This window comes from Dermacentor andersoni, chromosome 9, assembly GCF_023375885.2.
Source record: "Dermacentor andersoni chromosome 9, qqDerAnde1_hic_scaffold, whole genome shotgun sequence".
NCBI lineage: Eukaryota > Metazoa > Arthropoda > Arachnida > Ixodida > Ixodidae > Dermacentor > Dermacentor andersoni.
This window is the reverse complement of record NC_092822.1, coordinates 45,517,398-45,541,194: the sequence shown is the minus strand read 5'-3', so window position 1 is coordinate 45,541,194 and position 23,797 is coordinate 45,517,398. Positions and strand designations below refer to the sequence as shown.

Below are 23,797 nucleotides of genomic sequence, written 5' to 3'. Positions count from 1 at the left end.
TTAAACTTCGTAAAGTAGTGCCACGCTTTGAAGAATGCCGCCTCCTCCTCGCGCGCTGTGGCCGAGGCCGACGCCACATCGCTATTGGCCTAATAGCATCACGCGGCCTTCGCGCCACGCATCAGTGTCATTTTTGCTCGAGAGGCGTCTACGGAGTGGCGAGGAGCGCATGTTGGCGCCGTTGCTACGGCCGAGCAGTGTAGGCGGCGCCACGGTCGAGGAGGGAGCGTGAAAGAGAGGAGAAACGAGGAGGAGTGAAGGCGGAGGAGGAGAGTGTCGCTACTTTACGAAGTTTGAGAGGCTTTAGTTGTCACCGCAGTTACTCTATGTGGCTCCATTTAGGAATCCATGTGTATACACTACACTCTAGTTTTAGCCTCTCTGTAAACATCAGGGACACAGCCATACACAGCAGCCCTGGCACGTGGTGCCGATTATTGACGATTTCTAACGGCATCCTTTTTGAAACAGGGCAGTGAAGTGTTTAACGCGACAGCGTCAGCCGGAGAGCCCAGCCGGAGAGGTGACGTTTATGCGCAAGTGCGCCTACGCAGATGTACGTGCCGTGACGTCGCTCACAGCGACACGTGACTTGGAGAATTATTCGAGGCGACGTCTGTCACTTGTGTAATCCGTTGCGTCATAAGACGAATTAAAGTTTAGAGAAACAATAAAACACACAAACCGAAGGTCTACGTGCGTTTGTTTTACTTCGCATCGCAGCGAGACAGACGTACTTCCATTTCGTCGGCTTCTTCCCACGTCGTTCAGTCGCGCGCGCAGACGACGAAACTATGTCATTTTCCACCGTGTTCCAGCACGCGATCATGCTCGTGGTCAGCTTGTGTCTCCCTCAGTGTTCGTGTAAGCACTGACTTATACCGCTAGTCAGGCGTTCTCGCGCGCAGCGCCCAAACTCGTCTGCTGCGGGGAAACGAGACAAACGCAACAGCTCGCGCGCGAGACACCGTCAGCGGAAGTGCACAGCGCGGATAAAAGAGGCAAAGGGGCGAGAAAGAAGGCGGGGCCTGTGATGTATACGCCACGCGATCCTCGTGCTCCTGTATGGGAGAATGCAGAGAAGCAATTTCGCTTTCGGAGGCTAGACGGGGCAAGTGGAGAGATCGTAATGTTGGCGGTGACGCTTGCCTCCTGAAATCATGGGTTCGTGGCATTGAAATATTTCTATCTGTAGAACGCTCCCTATAGATGTCACGTAAAACTTCCAGCGTACAACTAAAATTTTCGATATGGCCTGGTGAGGGGCCCTTTAAAGGCGAACTTCTTTACTACATTTATTGCAGTCCAGAGTTTCACCTTTCCGTACCTTCTCATCATCATCATCATCAGCCTGGTTACGCCCACTGCAGGGCAAAGGCCTCTCCCATACTTCTCCAACTACCCCGGTCATGTACTAATTGTGGCCATGTTGTCCCTGCAAACTTCTTAATCTAATCCGCCCATCTAACTCTCCTAACCTTCTCTCTCTTCCTTAAAACCACTATGCCTATATTGTCTAGTTGCTGATGCCTACAACAACCAGGCTATGTATATTTCCTTTTTCTTTCACCGATTTCCAAATCTATCTTGCTTATCTCGACCGCCGACAAGTTAACGTTCCCGGCCGCCAGCTTTCAACACCAGCGCTTATGGAAAGTGGACGTTTCCTATACATTCCTGGCTGGGTGAACATTGTGGCATTCCATTACAATATGCCGAGCCGTGCTCGGACTTTCTGCCGCTGCAGACACCTGGCTTCCAAGGTTCGTTCCTCTGTCCCCCCTCCATTTTTTTTTTGTCAGCAGGCAGGTGCAAGCTCTGGCCTTAAATAGCAAGACACTGCAAGCACTTCCTGTTATCGCACAAATTTTATGTCCCGATTTCTTTTCGCATCTAGCATCCCTCTAATCTGACGTCATCATAATTTCTCCTGCCTTTTCTCTTCCTTCTCTTACCACCGAGCAGGGCAACAGGCTAGTGCACACCAGCTCAGGGCGACCTCTCTGCCGTTCCTTCACTAAGATCTGCCTATTGTAAATGCGTGGACCTTTTTTATGTACTTCCTAAGCACCCATTTACCATCTCTGTTCGTATTAGTTTCTTCTTTATTACTCCGGGTCGCCTATTCCCTCTTCAAGTTGCCCTGTACTAAGTGGCAAACTTTCTTGACATCATCCATTTTTCCGTGCGCACGCTTTCCGGGTACAGATTTCTTTTCACAGAGCAGCTCTTTGGCACCCGTTCCTGCGTTTCGCGGCGCCGTCGTCCCTCGCCGTAACCAAGCTCATTATTCGCGCGCGCTCCTGCTGCCATCTCTCGTGCGCGGCGCGAATCTTGCTCTCCCCTTGTCCTCCAAAGCCGGATCACGTGTTCTCCCCTATCCTCTCGCCCCCTTCTTCCGCGCAGTGCCGTTGCGGTGACTCTCGCCGCTTCCGTCCACTCCGACCACGCCGTCGCTTCTCCCGCTGTCGCGACACTGCCGCGGTGCCGACGGGGGCCGCTCCTTGCCGCCTCGCGCGTGATCCACGGCTCTCCACTCCTCCGTCTCCGCGTCGCTTGGCTGTACAGCTCTCAGCCGTGTCTCTCGCTTCCCCGTTCGCGGGGCGCGTTCCTCAGTGACATCTGTCGCCTCTGGCAGCGCTTGCGTCTGGCTGTCCTTCTCCCGCCTCCCCTCCTGCCCTATACGTCCCTTACCTGGCGCAATGTCGTTGCGGTGACTCGAAAGACAGTTATACCGTCTCGTCCCCTTACTTGTACTTCGCACCCCAACCTTGTGCGGCCACATAGAGGCCTGTCTGTGAGTGAATGAGTGTGTGACCTCTACTCAATAACCCTGTTCTCCACTCTTGTCCTCATCCCACCTCAGAATAAACATTAAATAATTGCTAATCACCCCCCTCCCCGCAGCGGTGACCCACTGTAAGGGGGCGTGTCGCTGGAGCGCCGGCTCGATAGCGACGGATCGCGGTGTGAGCTGCGCAATCCGAAACGCAGAATCGCCTCTGTTCGGCACTGCGTGTTCTGCATGTCGTTGCCTGTTGTTGAACTAAGGCAGCAGCTGCGCTCAAAGATCGCATTACCAAGAAGCGTAATCTTCGGCCATCTTTTTTTCGCACTGGCCTCAGAGATCAGACATTCGGCCATGCCGCCGCCGCTGTGTCGAAGGCCAGGCTTCGAACGACGGCTGCAACCAACGCCCTAAACAGCAAGTCAACTGAGGCAGGAGCGTCGGCGTAAGAATAATCGAACTGTCAAACAACCAAATCGATCGATCACAACGTGCCGACAATCGAGCAATCAAAACGCTTTCAAAAAAGAAAATGGCTCTCTCTCTCTCTAACAGACACCCCCACACACGCAAATAACGTGAACGTACAGCATGAACCACTGTCAAAAGGCACAGAGAAACTTCTCACGCGCGTAATAAAACGAACGCAGCTGTGACAGTTCGCCCACATTACAGCAGAAAGAAAAGTGCCTTTAGGAGGCGTCGGGGAAACATCTACGCGTATAGAAACAAATAAAAAAGGATATTCTCCGGGCTGTCTCACCACCGCGCGGCTGTAATCGATGGCGAAAGACAAACAGAGCGCTCCGTTTAAGAGCGCGCACCATATACACCGTATACAAACAAACAAACAAACAAACTCGCAACGCCGAAAGGAAACTCCGAACAGCGGGTACACGCATGTTCGAGCGCGTGAAACGCGCAATCCACGCGAGCGAGCGCTGTATGCGCATACGCGCCGCGGTAGAGGCCGCGGCAACAAACAAACGCCCGCACGCGCACACACAAAGATGCACGAGCGAACCACCGCGAGGGCGGTCGGTCTCCGCGGCCTAGGCAGCGAGCGGCGGCGGAACACATGCAGTGGGATGGGGTTATTATACACGCGCGCGTATTATGAATTATGTAAACGACTCACTCGCCCTTCTCCTCCCATCCTCTTCCCCTATACATATAATGCCGCTCTGAATCCCAAAGCCTTTCTTCCTCCCCCTTCCCCCAAACCTTTCGCCGCGTGGTGTGAAAGAAGTGGTTCTTGTGGGGGGAAAGGAGGAAAGGCTGAAAGCGCGTGGTGACAGGCGCGCTGAAAAGGTTTGGAGAAGGAGGAGCAGTCAATGCTTCGAAAGCCGTGCGCGCCACAGCTGTCGTTACGCGCTCCTCGCGCGTCCAAACGCCTGTGGCAAGCGCCTCGGGGCGGTGCCGAGGTGGGCGCGCTCGCACCCGATATGGGACACCCAGAAGCGTACGTGCCCGTAAGGACAAGAGTCGGCACCACCGCAAGCACCACCACGAGCGCCATATGGACATACGGGTCACATACGCAATCCTCTTGGATTCGAGAGACCGCCGCATATAGACAATGGCTAAGCAACAAGGATGCTCTACAACTCGAGAAAAAAAAAGCATTGCATGTAGTTTTTATTGTAGGGTGTATAGCTTTGCCGCGCAACGATAATGGTCATTAGCCTTGTACGCGTATCCTCCCCCCCCCCCCCGTTTTTTTTTTGTTGTAAGTCAGAAAAAAAAAGAAAGTCAGTAGGCGCGATTCACTGGCAACAAGCAGGCAATAGGCGACGACGTAGAGGTGGGCTCCGGATTTAGTCTCGACCACCGGGGTTTACTTAATTACTTTACTCACGGGTGTACTTAATGTACACCCGGGAAAAACGGTACACGAACAGTTTTGCCTTCCGCGTCCCGAGATTTCCGCGCACACCTAGGAGGTTTTTCTAAAGATTTGTATAACGGCGACGAGGCTTGGCATATGTTTAGAAATATGACACACAAGAGAACTCGGACACCATGGCATGAACCAGTGCAAACAGCCAAGTATGATTTGCTACGGCAAGTAAAATAAAATTGTGGCTACACATCTCGGAGGCTCACATGACATGCACAAGGCTTCACTCAGTAGAAACACTTCAGACCTGTGAACCTTATCATATAAAAAGTACTACAGTTGAAGAAACTATGAAAAATACTAAGGATTTGGTAAAACATACCAAAAATTGCATGATTACTAACATGTGATTGGTTACGGGAGGTTCGCTATCATTTCGTCCTGTAAAGTTTCGCTTTTAAAAAATGGAACACCGCACTGCGCCAAGCAAAGGAATCTTTCGCAAGCATGCGACCCACTACCACTCAATTCAGAAGCAAATGGCAGGAGGCGGGGCGAAGGAAAAACGGAGAAAAAAAAATCGAGACGGCACGAAAACCTAGTGAGCAAACTTACATACATACACGCCTGTGTTTAGTACAACGCCGCTGCGGACCAGCGCGGTGCATGGTACCTGCACACACACACACACACACACACACACACACACACACACACACACACACGCACGCACGCACGCACACACACACACGCACACACACACACACCGACGTCGGATGGGTGTACACACCCACACGCACTGGCGGACACTGGCGACGTGTCAGCAGACCCCCACCCCCCTCTCCCATTACACGTGACGTGAAACGAGGGCAAGACGAGGCGTAACCCGGGTCGGACGACGCGGGAGTCAGCGCCCCCGCCCCCTCCACTGTGGCGCGCACCGGACAAGAGATGGGTGTGGCCCTGCCCGTTATATGCGCGTGGCGGCCTCTGATCTCGCTGCCGTTGACGCTTCAGCGTCCGACGAAGCGCGGGAAAAGGAGGAGGGGGCAGTCACGTACGACGACGACGACGACGACCCAAAGGCAGAAAAGACGAGAATGAAAAAAAAATGCTAGAAGACTGCGCAGCAGCAAGGTTGTGCACAGTTATGACAGACGTCGAAAGGGTTTTTGCTTTGTTATTTCTCTCCTCTCGACGCCAAGCCCTGCGGAGTCCAGCTACAGCAGCGCCTTTGGCATTAAAGTAGTGCTGACGCAACATTTCCAACTTTTATTTATTTTTGCTTTAAACGAAGGTCCTGGAACTCGAAAGCCTAAGCAAAATACTGGCAAGCATCAGAGCACCCTAGATAATTTACCATATTACAGCTGTTTCTTTTTTTTCTTTTTTTTTACAGAACAGTTAGGTCTCCCGGGAGATGTGCGTAATGTGACGTCATGACGCGGGCCCGGTGGTCACGTGGGGAGCAGGACATGACATCAGCACGTTTTGGCACTCGCTAGTCCCTGCTCTCCTACATACTGCAGGGCTCCATGTACGAACGTCGAAAAAAAAAAACAGCCCCCGTCTAACTGTATATCTTCGTGACGGCCTGAACGCTCTACCTGTGGGCGCGATGGATAATACGGATTTCTCAGTCGCCGCGAAACCTCTGAAGACTAATAATGCGAAGTGCGGCAGTGCCGAAAAAAAAATGCGCACTCGACGTGAAAAGTCTCGGTCTTCCGTAATCCTGTGCCCTTGGAGAACATTTACTGCGCGAAGCTGCAATGCGGAAATGCCTACTCGATGACAATGAGGAAACAAACGCCCGTAAAGCCATCAAGATCATCGTCAACTGAAAGCACAATCAATCACCATAGGTAAACAAGAATGTCTTATACTCATCCCCTCTGGCGCTGCAATTGTGTTATCGATCATGAGCACTTCGGGTGATATGATTTTCTTTTCCTAAGGCCCCCAAAAACTGTACTTGAAGTAGTGTGTGTATTTGGGTTCCAAAAAACACCGATTCGATGCTCTATCCCACCTCACAATACGCCTCACCGACAGTACAGTCAAACCTAATTACAGCGAAGTTGCATCCAAATCGAAAATACCTTCGTTAGATCCTATATTCGTTATAAGCGAATATTTCTTACATGCTGATATCATTGAATACCACTTTACGGCTTATTTTCTTATATACCACAATTAATTGGCGAATAAGTTTACGGAAGCGCGTAAGACGAAGGGGCGTTCATGAAAATGAAAATTGTCCTCCACCCAACTGTACCACGAACCGATGCTATACAGAGAAAACCCACACGGGTTTCTCAGAAAGAAAACACAACAAAAATTTCCTCAATGCGTGGATTTTTTTATTTTTTTTTTCGGGGAAACGCTTGCTACGGTTGGGTGGATGACAAATTTCCCGAAAATTCGTTCTATCATAGTTGTTATACAAAGGTTCCGCGGCACCAATCGTCGTGGACACTCGCAGCGGCGCGCGTTAAACCTGCATGCTACTATTGTGCTTAATTCATTAAAAACCTCGCACCCAAGCAGGCCTGTCCGATACGAAGGCAGTCAGGGGCAGGCCCATCCTGCTGGGGCCACAGACATGGCCCGAAAACCCTATCTGGCGGGTGAGTCAGCACGCCAATAATTTTGCTGATTATAAGACGTTTCAGCTTTAAACGAAACCGTTACCCAAAGCAGCTGTGAAGGGCAATGCCAGAAAAAAACAAATACACGGATGTATTGGCCTGTGTTGACTGCAATTATCTGTGAACAAATTACAAATCTCTAACAATAGCTAGGGCAGAAAGCCCATTATGAAAGCACACTACAGCAACAATGCTCTGAACTGTGCCCCCCACTTTTCTTTCTTTAAAGCTCAGCCTACCAAATCTGCAAGGCAAAATCATGTTTTAATTTGTGCTTCCATTTTCTTGGCACTCCATGCTGCTTGCTATAGTTATTCTCAGGCTTTCAACTCTCAGAAAAAGAAAGCTTGCACTGCAAGCAACTAGCTTTCTTGTCCCTTGAAAATCACAACTGCTCTAAGCCACTCCGAGAAAATATTTACAGTGCAAATCATTCAGCAGGTGCTTGACAAGCCAACAAAGCTTGCACAATGCATATGCAACCATCGTTCTGCAATGCAATAACTACAAAGCTGCTCCTCTGCATGGAAGCCCCATTACGCGACATTAAGAATGCTATGACACATTCATGATGCCACTGTTATACAATAACCACAATTCGAAATTCGTGTCTAGGTTACTTTAGTCTAGCCTATTTGTGCTAGGTATAACGATCCTCCAAGATGTGCTGTTTAACAATGCTTCCATTCAAAATAAATAAGACACACTTACCTTGCAAGGAAGCAGCAACCAGCTCCAGGATGATGCCAGCCTTTCAACGCAACGATGTCGCCGTCTTCGCAAGCGTATCCAAAGGCGAATGTCACTGTCGCGCTCAGGTGCAAACTCAACCTCCTCCTCCACCTCCTCACGGAGAGGAGGAGGGCCGCGCACCAACTAGATGACTTCAGAAATGTGTGAAAGACTACCAAGCAGTAGAGACGAGAGGATATCAATGCTCTGCAGTGCCCAACTTTCTGTGGTGCCTAACCCGATATTTCACGCCGAGCCAGCTACCCAACGTTACGGATAGCCACAACCGGTGCAGTGAAGAAGCGGGGTGGACAAAGCAAGTGCGAAGGACTTAACAGGGGGAGAGAAGGGTGGCTGGGTGATGTTCAAAGAAAGAGAAGGCATTCTATAAAGGAGATGAATGAGAGAAGGCTGACTACACAACCAAGGATTCGCGGTTGAAAGGTAGTGCAGGTCAGAACAGACACTGGGGACACAACTGCAAGCCTGGCACGCTGCTCGGAAAATGCATACCGATTAGGGACGAGCTCAGACGTGCAGGATGGGGTAAAAAAAAAAGAGAGGCAGAGGCAAGTGAGGGCCAAGTAGAGAGAAGGAAAGGAAAAATTACACCAAAAAGGGAAAAAAGGTGAGGCGGAGAAAGGAACAATGGGGAAGGGGAGAGGGGCGTTGAGCAATGCCCATCAGACATGAGAGGCCCCTCTCTAGCGCGCATAAAATTAACTCCCGCACCACGGGGCAGCAAGGCACCTCCATTATCAGGAGTGGCTGCACGGCACTTGTTAGGTGGAAGCACAGAATGGGACCCCCATAGGCAACGCTTTCGACCCATGCTTGCCCTTTCTTTGTAACCGACCCACTTACTAGGCATGATTAACGTTGCACCTATATGAAGCAACGGCTATAGTTCTGAGCAGTGTTCACTTCTCTTAATGATTGAGCAGTGCGCGCACCAAGATAAAAAGTGCTCTCTTTTTGTGCTTCATGCTTCTAATGCATGCAAACTCACTAATGGGAAAGGCAAAAATGAACTGGAAGGGCTGAGTAAGTGCACTGCAAGACATGTAAATAGAGGTACTTGGTACCTCAAAGTGGTTTGGCTGGAAAAAAAAAAAGATTTTTAGGCAAAAAATTTTCCCAATTGCCTTGTGTAACCCATTAGGACAGAGGCCAGTCAAACTATAAACACCAAATGAGGGTCAAGAGGGATTGGAAAGGAAAGTGAGCAACAAGCACACCTACATCAAGCAAATAACAAAGAACGGACTGCACTGTAGCAGTAGCCGTAGGGGAACAAACGATAAATAGCCTGGGCAATCGGGAACAACAAAATGTGGAGAGGGGAAATTTGGAAAGTTATGGAAAGGTCAGACATGTGTGAACAAAAAGCAGAAAGCTCAACCAATGGGGAATGAAGACGGGAAAGTGTGTAGGAGAGGGGAATGCAGAAAGGGTTAGAGACTGGACAGCAGGGAAGAAGGGAAGGCATAAAGAGCAAAATGGACAGAGCAAAAAGGAACAACAAAAGGGTCACATGGGAGGGGTCGCTCCCATCAGGGAAAAAGGTCAGCACACACCTCGGTCAGGAGAGAGCAGGGATGGGACCGAGCAGTGGCGAGGCACACCCGTGAAACGGCCAATTTATACAGTCGAACCCCACCCACCTCGCCGACTGTCCCTCCCAACCTCGATTCCCTCTCTACCGATGTCACTAAAGAGTGGAGTATGTCACAGGGGAAAGTAAACAGCTGTGGCAAAGGGAATCAAAAGTTGCTAATGCAGAAAGAAAGAAAAAGCAGCACTTCTGCGAATGAGGTCTTATATCCTTGGTGGTGAAGCCTTGCAACTGTAGGTGTGGTACTGGTGATGATCGGAAACAAAAAGGTCATATAGCATGTGTGTCCATAGTGACATTGTGTGTGCATGTCTCTTCTCTCTATGGCTGCGTGGTTTCACAGCAATTTTTCAACACAAGTAGCCCCACCCTCTTTCATGTCGAGAAGAATGTGTTTCCAAGAAAGGAGCTCCCTGTCACAGAGCTCAGTCACAAACAAATGTAGGCAACAATTATTTCACATCGCAAGCAGAAGCCATTGGTCACCAATAAGGTCAGCGTTAGAGAGATTGAGGGCCTGCTATCATGGCACCCATTTAAGCCAGCTACGAGTGAGGCACACTAGATGCCATTTGCTTGCATCAGGTAGAAAAAAAGAACATCCTATGTGTTTAACTTAGATATGCTGACAGTACAGTACAGTACAGTACAAATAAAAAGAAGGCCTCATGTCCACGACATATTTGTCGCACAAGCAGTGGTATTTGATCACTAACGATTCCCATTAAACTCTACAGATTCATGTGCATTCATGTGGCTTGCCAAGATGTGGCACTTGGAGGAATGCATTATATTGCATGAAACACTGTCTGGATTTTGACAGTCTGAGACAGAACTGTGCACCTTGCAAAAGTCTGTCCCTGACAGCAAGACTTCCTGGCGAACTTGCACTTGGCATTGACAAGCATCAGCTGCTTCTAGTGGCCTCAACCAGAAACAAGATGTTCTGAACTGATCTAGTGTCATTAAAGTTGTATCTCTAGTGACCTCCAGGTGGTTTCACATGTTAACAGTTTGGATTTAGGCAATCCCAATCTGAAACTAAATGGTGTGCACTTTACTTCAAACAACAGCCCTGACTTTTAAATGCGACGGCAATAAACAATATAAGCTATACCTACTTACTGCAACAATCCACAGTTTAAATATAGTTACTTCAACACAATAGTGTTGCTTACCTGCTAGCCTTATGTTTAACTGGGAAACGATTATTACACGATATAAAATGCACTTAATTAACCATGAAACGGCTACACAAAGACTGTTGGTGCATGAGACAACTGAATATTTGGTGTAATGACACAGCATGTGAGAAGTCATTGTGACACGCAATGTGTGCAAGCATACATCCACGAAAGACCAAAGAATCATACAAGAAATGAAGGGGGATTGCAGACTTACCTACGGGGTCTGTTTCCAGGTGCCACCAGGCCCCATGGGGGTGGGACTTCATTGGGGAGCGTCGTGGCAGGGCCCAACTCCCAGGGCCCGGGGCCTCCTGTGGGGGACGCGAGGCCACCTGCAAAGCCGAAGAGCCGACAAACAATCAGCATGTGACATAGCATCGAATTGAAATAATTCATTTGGGCGAGTCGGCTGCCATTTAGAATTTAAACACAGTACAAAATGATAAACTGAGCAGTGAATCACAAACACTTGTTCGGGGTCAGAATAAATGCCAACATTCTTCAGCCAATGAAACACAGTAACCTTTGCTACAATTTTGTGTGGTGAGATGCCTACACGAGTCAGGACATGGGAAAAACTACACCATCAGCCTCATAGACTCAGGCTATATTGATGAAACTATCATAGCACTCAAACAGCTGTCATCAAAGAGTGCAAGAAATGTGCTTCAAGTGTGCAAGAAATGTGCATACGATCCACACAAAAACAACTAAACACATTTTCTTTATACAGATAGACTGGTCAACAACGTGGAAAGCATGACCTGAAGCCTAGTGCTGTGGCCCAGTTCACACTGTGTACACCCTTATCGATGGAGTAAATTATGTCCACTGTGCAATTCCTACTTCGTTTATTGTTTTCATGCTCAGCATTGTGGAATGGCCTGGAGATGCACGAAATGGAATGGCCTGGAGATTCAAGGAATGGCAAAGTTTGACAATTCCTGTATACCGCTGCAGTTATGGTAAGCAGCAAAAAATCCTCGCGAGCATTTCTGGCTATATGTTCGTTAAATAATTTATACACATAATACAACGACCCAATGGCATTACAGAAAAGATTTGCAACGCAAGAGAACACAAACAAGTGCTATACAGAGAAAGGTGTCTGAATGTCACACAAAGGCAACATGCACAAGCCATGGCATCCTCAATATTTGAAAAATACTTCAGCCTAAGCCCAAAATTACAAAAACCAGGTGAACAAAAATTTGTACCATTATTTATTCCTTTCAATCTTCTTATTTGTTCTTTTTCCCTTTCTGTGGACCACACTGGTTAATTGTAATCATGTAGAAACATAGCGCAGTTTATATTCTTCAACCCAGCACTTATTTAACTTTTTCTATTTTCGTTCTTGGACAATAGTTCTTTCTTCTTATTTTCCCTTTTTTCCCATTAGCTCTTCTGCCTTGATTTTCTTTAATCATGTTTTACACTTAAACACCATGCATGATATATACAAATCTACTGTGTATGAATACAGCAGACGTCCATTAATTTGGTTAATTTTCGGCTAACTTAATCCCAACCGAAGGTCCTGGCCCGTGCCCATGCATTTCCATTGGCCCAAACTTTCATTATTTCAATAATAAATTGGCTTTCCCCGGATAATTAAAGCTTTACCAATAAGCTTACACAAGAGTTACTTATATGGCACCCCCCAAAAGCGACCAATTTAGTGGGAGCATGTCTTGGCGGAACTTGGGGGGCAGTGAGTGTGTTAAACACACGCGTCATCTCTAATCGAAAATGCTTATTATCAGCGTGCCCCAGGAAGATTTTAAAGCAAAAACTGAAGCTCACAATGTCTGATTATGGTATTTGCCCAACTCTAACGCGTCTTTCTTTTTCCAAAAGAATCGGGCTGATAGTTGCCTCGGTAAACTACATTTGCTGTGTTTGTATGCCTTACCGCAGGACATGGCTGTGCAGCGGCGAAGCGGACATTAAAAGTGCGGCGAAGCTGATTTTACGAAATCGGATGCCATTGTGCAACACTTACTAAGCCCTTGCCCATTTTAGTTCGATAGCAATTAGATGGGCACTCAAGTTGAACTTCCGCTGTCGTCGTCGGCGTCGCCGTGAGGTTCCTTATAAACTAAAAGTGCGATAACATCGCGTCCGCGCGCCGTATGCTATATGTGCGAACCTTGCGAGGGTGAGCCCAGAAGGCTTGATGCGGCGCAGTTTCATCGAGCGCGCAAGAGTGGAAGGCGGGGACGGTGCGCGGTCTTCTAACGCGCGCAGGGGGGGGGGGGGGGGGGGGGAGAGCTGGAGAGGTTAGTGTGCATGTCCTCTTTTAATCCGCTTGCGGCGGCTGAGCGCGGCAGCCCGGGCCCTATTTTGGAGGCAACCTGCGATGGGTTAGAAGGCTAGCGGTCCGAGATAGCTGATGTTCTCGCGCGCCCAGTTCCCACTACAGCGAGAGGCAGCGCGAAGGGGAATTCGGTCGCTGCTGCCGCCGCTCTTCATCACGCCAGCGTTCTGACAGCGAGTGTCCGCGGTCATCGATTGAGATGTGTTCGTGTTTGCCTCTGCACGCATGACAGCCCGCTTATTTTTTTCAGTAAGATAATGTTTACAGCAATTTATGCACCTGACAAAACTACCAACCCTATTTCGTATAGCTGCCGAAATTATTTGCTTCACCGTTCTAACAAATTTCACCGTTCTAACTGACAAACGAAGATATTAACGAAGTTTATTCGTGCAATAGCCATGCGAGTTCGGTTAAATTTTGCTTGCCATTATAAAATGTTTCTATAAAGTGGGCGGGTGTACGTAGGTCCGAAAACTTGAGCGGGTCCAAAAAATGAGGCTATCAGTTCAATTCCGCTCTCAGACCAGTTGGAAACTGCCATTTCTATTCTTTTGAAGTTACTTTTACCCTAGAGGCAAACGAAATGTCGTAAAATAGTTGTCGCAGTTATGAGAATCGCAAGCGAGTTCCGAAAATGAGGCATTTGCTGATAAATTCATTAAAGTTGCCACATACGCAATGCATATATCCTGGAGTACTCGGAAGTTCTAGTCCAGACTTCGCCATTTGAGGCAAACACATTATGAATTCGCTCACCAAAGCAGCGCACGAAATTATAGGCCATGATAGGACATATTGCAGGTAATGTTCGCAACTTTTGTCAGGAGCTATCTTCAAGATATTAGACCAAATCAAAGCTTGCTGCTAGGTCTGGCAACCAGTAATGGCCAGCATGTGAAACAGAAAGATAGGGCCAAAAGCATGTTTGACTGAATAATAGTTATTCAGTTCTTACTCCAAATTTATATCACTGCACCTAGCAATGATAGCTCTACCTCCGTTTATTTGCATGCTGTGCCTGGTTCACATTAAGCTGAAATACAGCATAGTCAATGCTCACTTGCTTTACAGCAGGCTTTATGAATTTGCTCACTCTGAGCAACATCTGCTCATTAAGCGCAGCATATTAGCCCCACCCTGCTTTAGCACAGCTGTTTTATATTTATATGAAGAAATCCATATTGCCAAACACAACAATCTTATTTTCGGCGCTGAAAGATAAGCGTTTCTGGCAACTGTATCGGTATTTGAGCAAATCTGCATCGAAAAACAAGTTCAATGCGAAGTTTTGGCCGGGAACCGCCGGCCTTTATCAAGAAACGAAAAAGGCATGCCCCGGCGACACGTCGAAATAAACTCGTTTTTCAATGCGGATTTGCTTAAAGGCGTGCATGCATACATTCTGCCCCAACTAGCGAAAATCGCTTGCCTAAGAAAAGTACGTTGTCACTGTCAAACGTCCACGTGCCTCACGCATGCAAATTCCTGCAACTGCCACGAAGCTGCGCACTATAACGGCAGAACACTACGAGTAAAAAAAAAAGTCCGAACGACATTTTCACTCTGATCAACGCAGACAGCAGCCCCTTCAAGTTACACGAGCCCGAAAATAAGGCGCGAGAGAACAGGCGTTCGATTCAGACACCCTCAGACAAATGGCAGCGAAGAAAAAAAAAATCAGGCAGGCAGATCCATTCACAAGGACTTCCGTGGCAAACTCTAGCATGCAGTGAGCACAATCCTCGCCTCTTCCTTCGTCAGGAGATATTACAGCCGATGAAAGACACGCTTACGCAAGCCCGGAGCAGCAAATGGTTCGCAAGGAAGTGCGGAGAGAACAGAGTCGCGCGAAAGGAAAGGAAGCGTCTCGAGGCCAATGGAAGGATAGCAAGGGCGGTAGGATCTATTTCAGTCCCACTTCCCCGCCATTGTCCGGTTGTTTGCTTTCATCTATCAGCCAGCCCCGGAGGATGTGCGAGCCGCAGGAGCGACGTTAAAAACGGCATCGGCAAACCGGAACATCAAAATCGATTCCACGTGGCAAGACCAAATGTGCTTCCGCCAGACGTCCCGGAGAGTGACACATAACGGCGGTTGGAAAGTGTGCAAAAGGTCATGCTGCGTTTGGCTTCTGCAAGGCAAACTGAAAGCTGCCAACTCAAAAGCCTTTACGGTCCAATGGAAATAATGAGAACAGGAAGAACAAGCTATTTGTATTTGAATCCTGCGCCCATGATCAAGTTTAGAGCCGTCGCACATGGGCACAAAGAAAGAAGAATGATCGATAGTTTAAAGTTTAACACCATTCTTGCGGATCTCTGAAGACACGCTAAACGATCTTCAAACCTAATGCCACCTGACGCTGTCGAACGCACATTCTAGCTCACAACGTTAGCAGGTACGGCTGTACCTAAATAAAATCTGAAATAGTCTGAAAAAAAGGTTACATAAATTATATTGCTAATGTTTTGTGGCATGCCTTGAACTTTGGCCAGCTGAATAACATTTTTAATGATGTTACCATTTGCAAACACAATTGCTGCATACACTACAGCTATTGTCATTGCAAGATTTTATAGCGCATCATTAAATATTCACCGACGATTACGATACTCCCAAATGCGAAATCTGAGCGCAGCTCCATGCGTGTTTCCATTTCGCGATATATTGGCTGGCGCGGTCTATCCGTCTCGTGCGACACGTTGCAAACAGAGCGAAGTGTGGCGCCACTGCCTCGCTAATCGGGAGATCGCGAGAGTCAGCGCGCGGGTGACGCGTGGGCGCGATTCACAGCAGCAGCCGCAGACGACGCGCGCTGCCATGGCGCCACCTCGTAGCCATCGACGCCGCAAAGCCCGTCCTGCGCGGCACTGCGCTTTCCTTCTCACGCTTCCGCCATACCCTCCTCCTCCGCTTTCCTCCTCGCACTCTCTTCGCTGTGCTCGTTCGCTCGGTTACACCGACGCCGATGTTTGCCGCAGGAACGGCCGCCTGAAGGCTGCGCTCTAAAATGCACATGGAACAGCAACTTTATATGTAACGGCATTAGGAAACTTCAGTGGCTTTTACCTCTCTTTTTTTCTTGCCGCAGGGTAAGCCATACGACATAATGTGGTTAAATATATGCATGTAGGCCTTCGTGAAGAACCTCCATAAGTGGACTGTGGAACCGATCGTTCGGTGCATCATGTTCTACAGCATGACTAGGCAACCATAAGTCGCAGCTTTTACCGCGCTACAATAAGTTGCACCCACCGCAATACTTTATCATGACATGCTGGGTACATGCGTACAACACGAAACAACACGAAACATTTGCCGGTGGCACCAGATGGTCAACTTAATAACCGCTAACAACATACAATTAGAAAAGGCTATTTCCATAAAGCATTTTGGGCTGTATGTACCGACAGGAATGGCTATGCGCGATAATTAATCACGGCACTTCCTATTATTCTGGTCCACCCTAAACATATCAAGAGTTCTTTAAAAAAATATTCTGTCCTGCAGTTTTATGTGCCAAAACCACAATCTGATCATACGGAACGCAGTAGTGGGGGAGCTCCTGATTAATTTCTACCACCTGGCGTTCTTTACCGGCCCGTAAATCTACAAATAAAAACCACGAGAATTTCTGCGTTTCGCCCCCATCGAAAGGCGACCACGATCGAACCTGCAACCTCGAGCTCAGCAGTGCAACGCCATAGCGTGCGTGCGTGCGTGCGCACGTGTGTGTGTGTGTGTGTGTGTGTGTGTGTGTGTGTGTGTGTGTGTGTGTGTGTGTGTCCGTGCGTGCGTGCGTGCGTGCGTGCGTGCGTGCGCGCGTTAGTTTAAATTTGCAGAAAAGAGCAAAGTACGCCAATGGCCTGCAATAGCTGGTACCATCTATACACTTCACATTATGGGCAAGCAAACAATATGCTACAATGATCCCTCAAACAATCAGCAAAATATTGGTACTTGCAGGAAGCATTACTTTTTCTTCCTCTAAGCGTTTTGCCTTTTTTTTTTCCTTCAACAACTACCTACCACTTTTTAATGGCTGAAGACTTGCACGGCAACTTGCATCAAGCTATTCAGTGCCCTATTCATTACAAAGTCCAATGCTCCTCCGCTACAGCAGGCACACACGCATACACAGACACTTTCTACAACGTGCGGAAAAGCAGGAAGTGCAAGGACCTTTTGCAGGTGCAAACAGAGTAAACCAGCAATATGACTGCCATTATGCCATGCAGCTGCGCCTCAGTAAAAAAAAAAATATGAAGAAGAAAAGAAAGCGAGCAAGTGTGTATTTTTTCCAGCTCCACTCAAGTAAAACCACAGTGACAAAAAATAAAGTGAAAGGCAAAGCTTACTTCTACGTATGCGAAATATGCTTTCTCAATCGCCACTGAATTCAATGAGCACTGAAATGTGCGAAGTTGGCGATTCCGCTGAGCGAGCTCTGACGAGCAAGCCAATGGATCTCGCAAATATCATCGGTCGCTGAAAGTGAGCGCCAGGCAAATGGTAGAACAATCACAATCAGTTCACTGGTTACAAAAATAATGGCCTTTAACACGCAAATTAAGCTACGATTTTCGCACGGCACTTCAAAAACGTGGCGCAAGTCACCTGCCGGGAAGTATACAAGACTTGTCCGTTCAGCGGTAAAGTTCAAGCTCGCAATGGCTTTCTCGTCTTTAGTCAGACACTCCCACACTGCTTCTTGTTGCGAGCAAGGAACCCACAGGAGCCCCAAAATGTCAACCATGCCGTTTCTTAACCTGCCCACATAGCCCGACGCATACTTAACTACCTGAAGACAACAGGCTTGAGTGCCAGACTATAGACATCCTACACCTAACTTAGTGCGCGTGAAAGTGCGGTATAGACTCATGTTTTCTCTCTCTCTCTCTTTCACTCCCCATTCCCCTCCCCACGTGTAAGGTAGCAAACTGGACTCAGTCTGGTTAATCTCCCTGCCTTTCCTTCTCTCTCTCTCTCTCTCTCTCTCTCTCTCTCATTTTAGCACGTTCTAGATCTTGCATGAAAGTTCTTGTTCTTAATAAAAATTTCTGACCACATCACCATGAAGTAGCACATAACCAAACTTTCCAAAAGCTAACAACTTCCACCAAGTGTGCCTACGCCAAATAACTAAAGGCATCGGCACATTATCGATGGACTAAGTCAGGGAACAACGAATGCTGCCTCAAGGAAAAGAAAGCACAAATATAACGAGTATATAGCCACGAAAGAGAGCGGATGAGCGGATGGCGAAGGTATGGCCACATGCGGACGCCGAGACAGAGAGGGCCGTGAGCCTGTCCCTTGGTGCGGACGATCGACGACCCATTTCCAAGCGCACAACCCCTCCCCCCCCCCCCCCCTTGCCCCTCCCCATCCCCCTTCACCGACTCAAATTCACCGTGTCCGGTCCTCTTATTATTATGGAGCGAACTGATCGAAACCGAGACGCCAGGCGTGGACCGCGCAACTAAGCGCAACAGCTGGTGACAGGGGAAAAAAAAGAAACTGATGAGCATATATACCAGCTGACTCTCGTTATAAGTTAGCGGTACGCTCGGACACGCCAGCCTGTTTCTCACGCGTATAGGGTGGGCGAGCGGAGCGGCATCGCGAACGTGAAAGGCTCCTTTCGTGAAAATTAGAGATAAGGCTGCGCTTAAAAATATAATACGAAAGGAGGCTGAAAGCGTGAACTCTCGCTCTGCGCGCGTCCTTAGCTTTGACGCTGCTCACGCGACATAGTTTCGGAATCTACCAACTTTTCAATGGCGCTCGTCTCGTTCGTGCCTGCTATGCGTGGGCCGCCATTGTCCGCAGTTTGTGTAGCGCACGCGTTGGCTTTAGCGACAGACGGTCGAACGAACTGCGCAGTGGCAGCATAGCAGCGGCAGTCGTCGTTTCGTTACGCTAATTGCATTCCATTTATGGAAGATATATACATCCCCTTTTAGGGGATATATATGGATATACATGGGTTTATGGAAGCACATATATCCCTCGTTCCATAAAACGCCGTCTGGATCAACGGCATCATGTTGTTGTTTTTTTCTTCTTCGGAAGGGTATATAGCATGCGGGCGACCCCATCAGCGAAGAAAACCGAGAGTGCTATATCCCGGAAACCGTAAAACTACGCCATGCTGGCCTCACAGGGCGGCTACGCGCCCGCTCGGATTGGCTCAATATAACACAAACAAGGTGGAATGTGATTTGCCCGCCCCACAGCGTAGCAGTAGAACTCCGAATGAAACATCCTTCACGCAAACTTGGTGAACGAGAGAGAAAGAAATCAAAGAGAAAAGGTTCACAGCAGGTCAGCCAGCCGAACTTCCTGTCTGTTAGCGTACACAGGGCGTAATTAGGGTCACAGAGATAGGGAATTAGGGAGATAGAGAGAAAACCCTGGCTCACGTAGTGGATTGGTTAATAGGGATTAACGGCCCAAGTCAAAACACAGCCAATATGAACTGCCTAGGGTTCTTTAACGACAACGTGCTGTGTCTCAAGTGCACGGGAGTTACTGCATTACCTATCCCCTCCCCTCCTAATCGGAACGCGGACCAGCGCGGCCACAATTCGAACCCACGACCTCGTGCTCGGCCGATGGCGAATCCACTGGCTCTGTCTTGGCTCGGTTTCGCCAAGGTAGCGCGTTTGAATTTTGCGCAAAAGAAGCCGCAGGGCCGTCTATCGGCCTATTCAAATCGCCCGTTTTTTTCTCACCTTTTCTCAAGTTTACGAGAATGCGTACTCCAACTCGTCAACCGCCTACACAGGAATGTCAGATGTGAGAAAAATCAATGATTTCTTTTCACGTTCAGCATACTTGAACAGCACCCGTACGTCGAAGCACTCGAACATCATGACTGACGTTGTGAGAAACAATAAAGTAAGTGAACTCGTCCAACTACACGACCACATACGGGCACCGAGAGCAAGCACCGAGTCGTTAACCTCACATCTGTATTCAGTAAAACAAATTGCGCACATTATTCACCTTCGCCGCAAAGGTTCAATGAAAAATGGCTCGCGATGTAAGTCGTACGTTTTGAAAAGAATTATTTTCCTCGGCGCCTTTCTTTTTCGGTGTTGTGCGCGCAATCACGCGCGCACAGCATTTCAGCGGGACACGGTTACGTAACAACAAAACGCATCCAACGGAAGTTCGACTCACCTACTTAAACCCACCTACTTAAACAGGTGCTTGAACGCCACCCGGCCACAGCAACAGCCCTCGCTTACAATGTGCTTTCATACGCCGAACAAAAACGCGATCACGTACACCGATGGAAATCAGGCGCTCGGAGGACACTGTGTGGCACAACACGCGATGTCACCAGGGACTACGTCGGGTAACCCGGCACATATGCCGAACGATGCTGACCCAGAAATCAATCGGAAACATAAACCAACCGGCGCACGAAGACTTGCGAAGCACGTCCACAAACGTCAATCGCTCGTGGCGCGTTATGTACGCTTTCCTGGGCTCCCCCGTATCCCCGTATACGATCGTCGCCCGCAAGGCTGCACGCCCCCGACTCGACTATGTAGGCCTCGCTAATTCCGTGCAGTGAAATGAAAAAATATGCCTCGCGTCGTCGGCCAACCAAAAAATAAAGAAGCGTGAAAGAGCGGTCACTGTCGGCAGTCTTATCGTTCCCGGCGCAAGATCCGGCATAAAGCTTCGCGCGGAAGGATCAGTGGCACTCAACGGGCGGGCCCTCGATACTCCAGTAACCAGCAGCCGGATATCGGTACTGATTGGGTGACAAGGGGTCCTAGTCTACGCTGCACTGAACGGCGCTGGTAATACTTCTTTTTGTTGTTGTTTTCACCGTTGAGCAGGTGACGGGCAAGGCCGCGCGTTCCCGCCCATCAACAATGCCGCCGCGAGATGTGACAGAAACGCGCCGCGAAAATGACCACGGTCCGGCGGCTTACGCCCAATTCTTGCTCCGTGTGCAACAACCGCGGCTGCTCTCTAGTATAGCGGAGATCAGTGGCAACGCCTCCTCCACCGCCATCTCAACTTTCTTCGACTCCTGTGTGCCCTCCCCCCCCCCCCCTCCCCAGAAGTGGCCCTCAAACGCGGGTCGCGGGCGTGATCGATATTGCCTGAATTGCATGCCCGCGCGACAAACGTGTCGTCTGCTTCGTGAGAGAAGAGAAAACAAAAAAAAAAAAAGATGCGCTTGGTATGGACGGCCCCTACTGTTACGAAATGAAATCTCCATGGAGAAAGCAGAAGAGTACAAGAGAGTCGACACGTGACAATCTTGGAGCCTACAGTCAGGAAATATATGACGGAAAGGCTCGTGGGAAATAGGCACTCACCACGTGACAGGCAAGCGGCAATTTCTAGCACCCCTCCCTCTCCCTCCCCCCTCCCTCCAAGAGCGCCAAGAGTAGAGCGCGTGGCGAGGGCCGACGATGGCAAAGGCGCATCACTAAAAGCTACCACGAACCAAACGACGTTTCGAAAGAGTCCAGCAACCACGGAAGGGCTATTAAGAGTCACCGCGCAGATGGGTCCCGAAGGAGAGAGCAGGGCAGCGTCAGAGGACGTTGGCTTACCGAGGCTGGCTGCCTTGACGACCTCCTCCTTCCTAGATTTTTTTTTTCCGCTTTCCTCCATCGAAATCTCCCGCCGTCACGCAGCCACATGTAGCCACTGCCGTCACAAGCTATACCGCTTCGTTGTCATTGGCCAGTACCAACTCCGCCGTCTCGAGCTGCCTCGAAAACTTTGCATCGGAACTTCGCAATAGCACCACGTGACAAGCAGGTTTAACATAAATACACTCGCCGCAGAGTGCACTTTAAAGGTGCACATTTTCACATTTTGTACGAGTAAGCGGCGCTCTTCGCCGTAAGTAACGGCAGGAGCCGGGCGGGATCGGTTGTTCCGGTTATGTTAGGTTTGATTTTTGATTTCGATATTTTAACGTTCGTTTAACACTTGCAGGAGCTATATATGCACTTCCCTGTCGCTCCAGGAGTCGTGCATGTTCTAACTCGCTGTGGCGTCACAAATGGCGTTGCAGTAACATATTGTTGGCTCCTGCAAACTATACTGCAACTGGCGTACGCTTATGCCATACATTATAGTTTAGGCGCGATATTAGCGTATAATTTGAGGGAAATCACCGTTACTTATGACCAAGAGCGCCGGTAACGTAAAGAGACGTGAAAAAAAATGTGTACCTTCGTGAAATTTACACGTGCGCAAAGCATGAATACGCATAGTATCTGTGTGTAATTTCGAACACACAGAACACTATACCCATTAGGAATACAAGGGAACTTGCACACACGTAGCAACTGTATGGCCTACATGTAACGAAAATATGGGACACTGATTCCTAGACACACACTACGTGTATGGTGGTCACATGTTCCTTCCTTTGTAGAAAAAGAGTATGCATTTGGGCTAGTTGGTTCATGATTACGACCAGTAAAACAGCGCTAAACAACAGGTTATATATATATATATATATATATATATACTGCCCCGCTATCTCAAAGCACAGAATCAACAGAATTCAGCATGCGCAGGGGAGAAAAATGCAATTAATGCGATAGGAAGGCAATCTCCTTCGGAAGGAGAGAAATAGAGGGAAGGCTTACACATACTTCGCCGCTAACATGAATGTGGAAAGCTTCGGAAATAAGACGTGCGTCAGCGCTGTTGTCTGTGTCCCTCTCCTCGTCCTGTTGCTTAGCGCTGTTTTACAGCTCGTAACCTTCCTCTGTGTTCGCCTTGTTGCGTTCAAGTTGGAAAGTCAAACCCAAACTATCACGAGGAAGAGAGTCGCGCAGACGCCTCACTTGAAACGGGCTTATATAACACGTGAATACAGCACGAAAGACTGCGAATTGCTACATGCATTTCGGTGTAGCGCGAGTTCGTTACAGCGAGTGCCGCTAGCGCGCCTGTCGCAATCGCGCGATGTGGGCTCCACGGCGGCCTTCCACCTGAGCATGATGTATACAGTACTCCACGTTACCCAATCCGTACAATGCGACCAAAGCTATACAATGTACAATAATTTACGTCCTTAAAAATGAATACGGGTGTATAACCGCCTCTTTTTTTTTTTTTTTTTCATGGCGGGACGGCGCATGCGCCCTGCCCTAGCGGATTAGTCGCGAAACGTTTTGGAAGGGCCACGCGCGTAGCTGCGCGCCGAAAGGTACCCCCCTCCCCTTCCGAAAAAAAACAAACCGCTCGCACGCGTGCTGCTGCAAACACTCGTGCCGTGTGCCGCGTTCAAACTCCACTGGTGGCTCGACGTCGCTGCGGTGCCGAAAATTTGCTTAGCGTAAGACTGCAACTCCACTTTGAAACAGAAGGCGGCCAAGGCTTCGTCCGAGCTGTGCGGACTGCACCCCGAGCCAGGTACAGTTGCCGCCTTCCATTGACGGCTAGCAAATTTAACGAAAAACACGCGCGCTATACACTTGAGCGACACTTCAAAAACATCACATTGGTGATGAGGTGTTCTTGCAGCGTCGACCCTCACTTGCTGGTGGCGGCAGCGCGTGCCTGACTGCACTTACTATATATATATAGTCTAAGGCGCGGTAACACTGGCTCGATATATACCGGGACCGACAAGACGCTCACGCCAACGACTGAACCCGACT

General features: G+C 48.8%; 2 protein-coding genes across 2 annotated transcripts in view; both read right to left on the bottom strand.

Moving 5' to 3' along the window:
- Positions 1-8,071, bottom strand: part of LOC126527949 (neuronal calcium sensor 2) — a 72,078-nt gene extending 64,007 nt beyond the window's left edge. The window contains exon 1 of the mRNA XM_055069047.2: positions 7,991-8,071. The gene's annotated coding sequence lies outside the window, so the exon portion shown is untranslated. The remainder of the gene's footprint in view (positions 1-7,990) is intronic.
- Nca (neurocalcin homolog) overlaps positions 1-11,118 on the bottom strand; it is a 100,527-nt gene extending 89,409 nt beyond the window's left edge. Inside the window, exon 1 of the mRNA XM_050175788.3 lies at positions 11,028-11,118. The gene's annotated coding sequence lies outside the window, so the exon portion shown is untranslated. The remainder of the gene's footprint in view (positions 1-11,027) is intronic.
- Between the last annotated feature and the right edge of the window lie 12,679 nt (positions 11,119-23,797).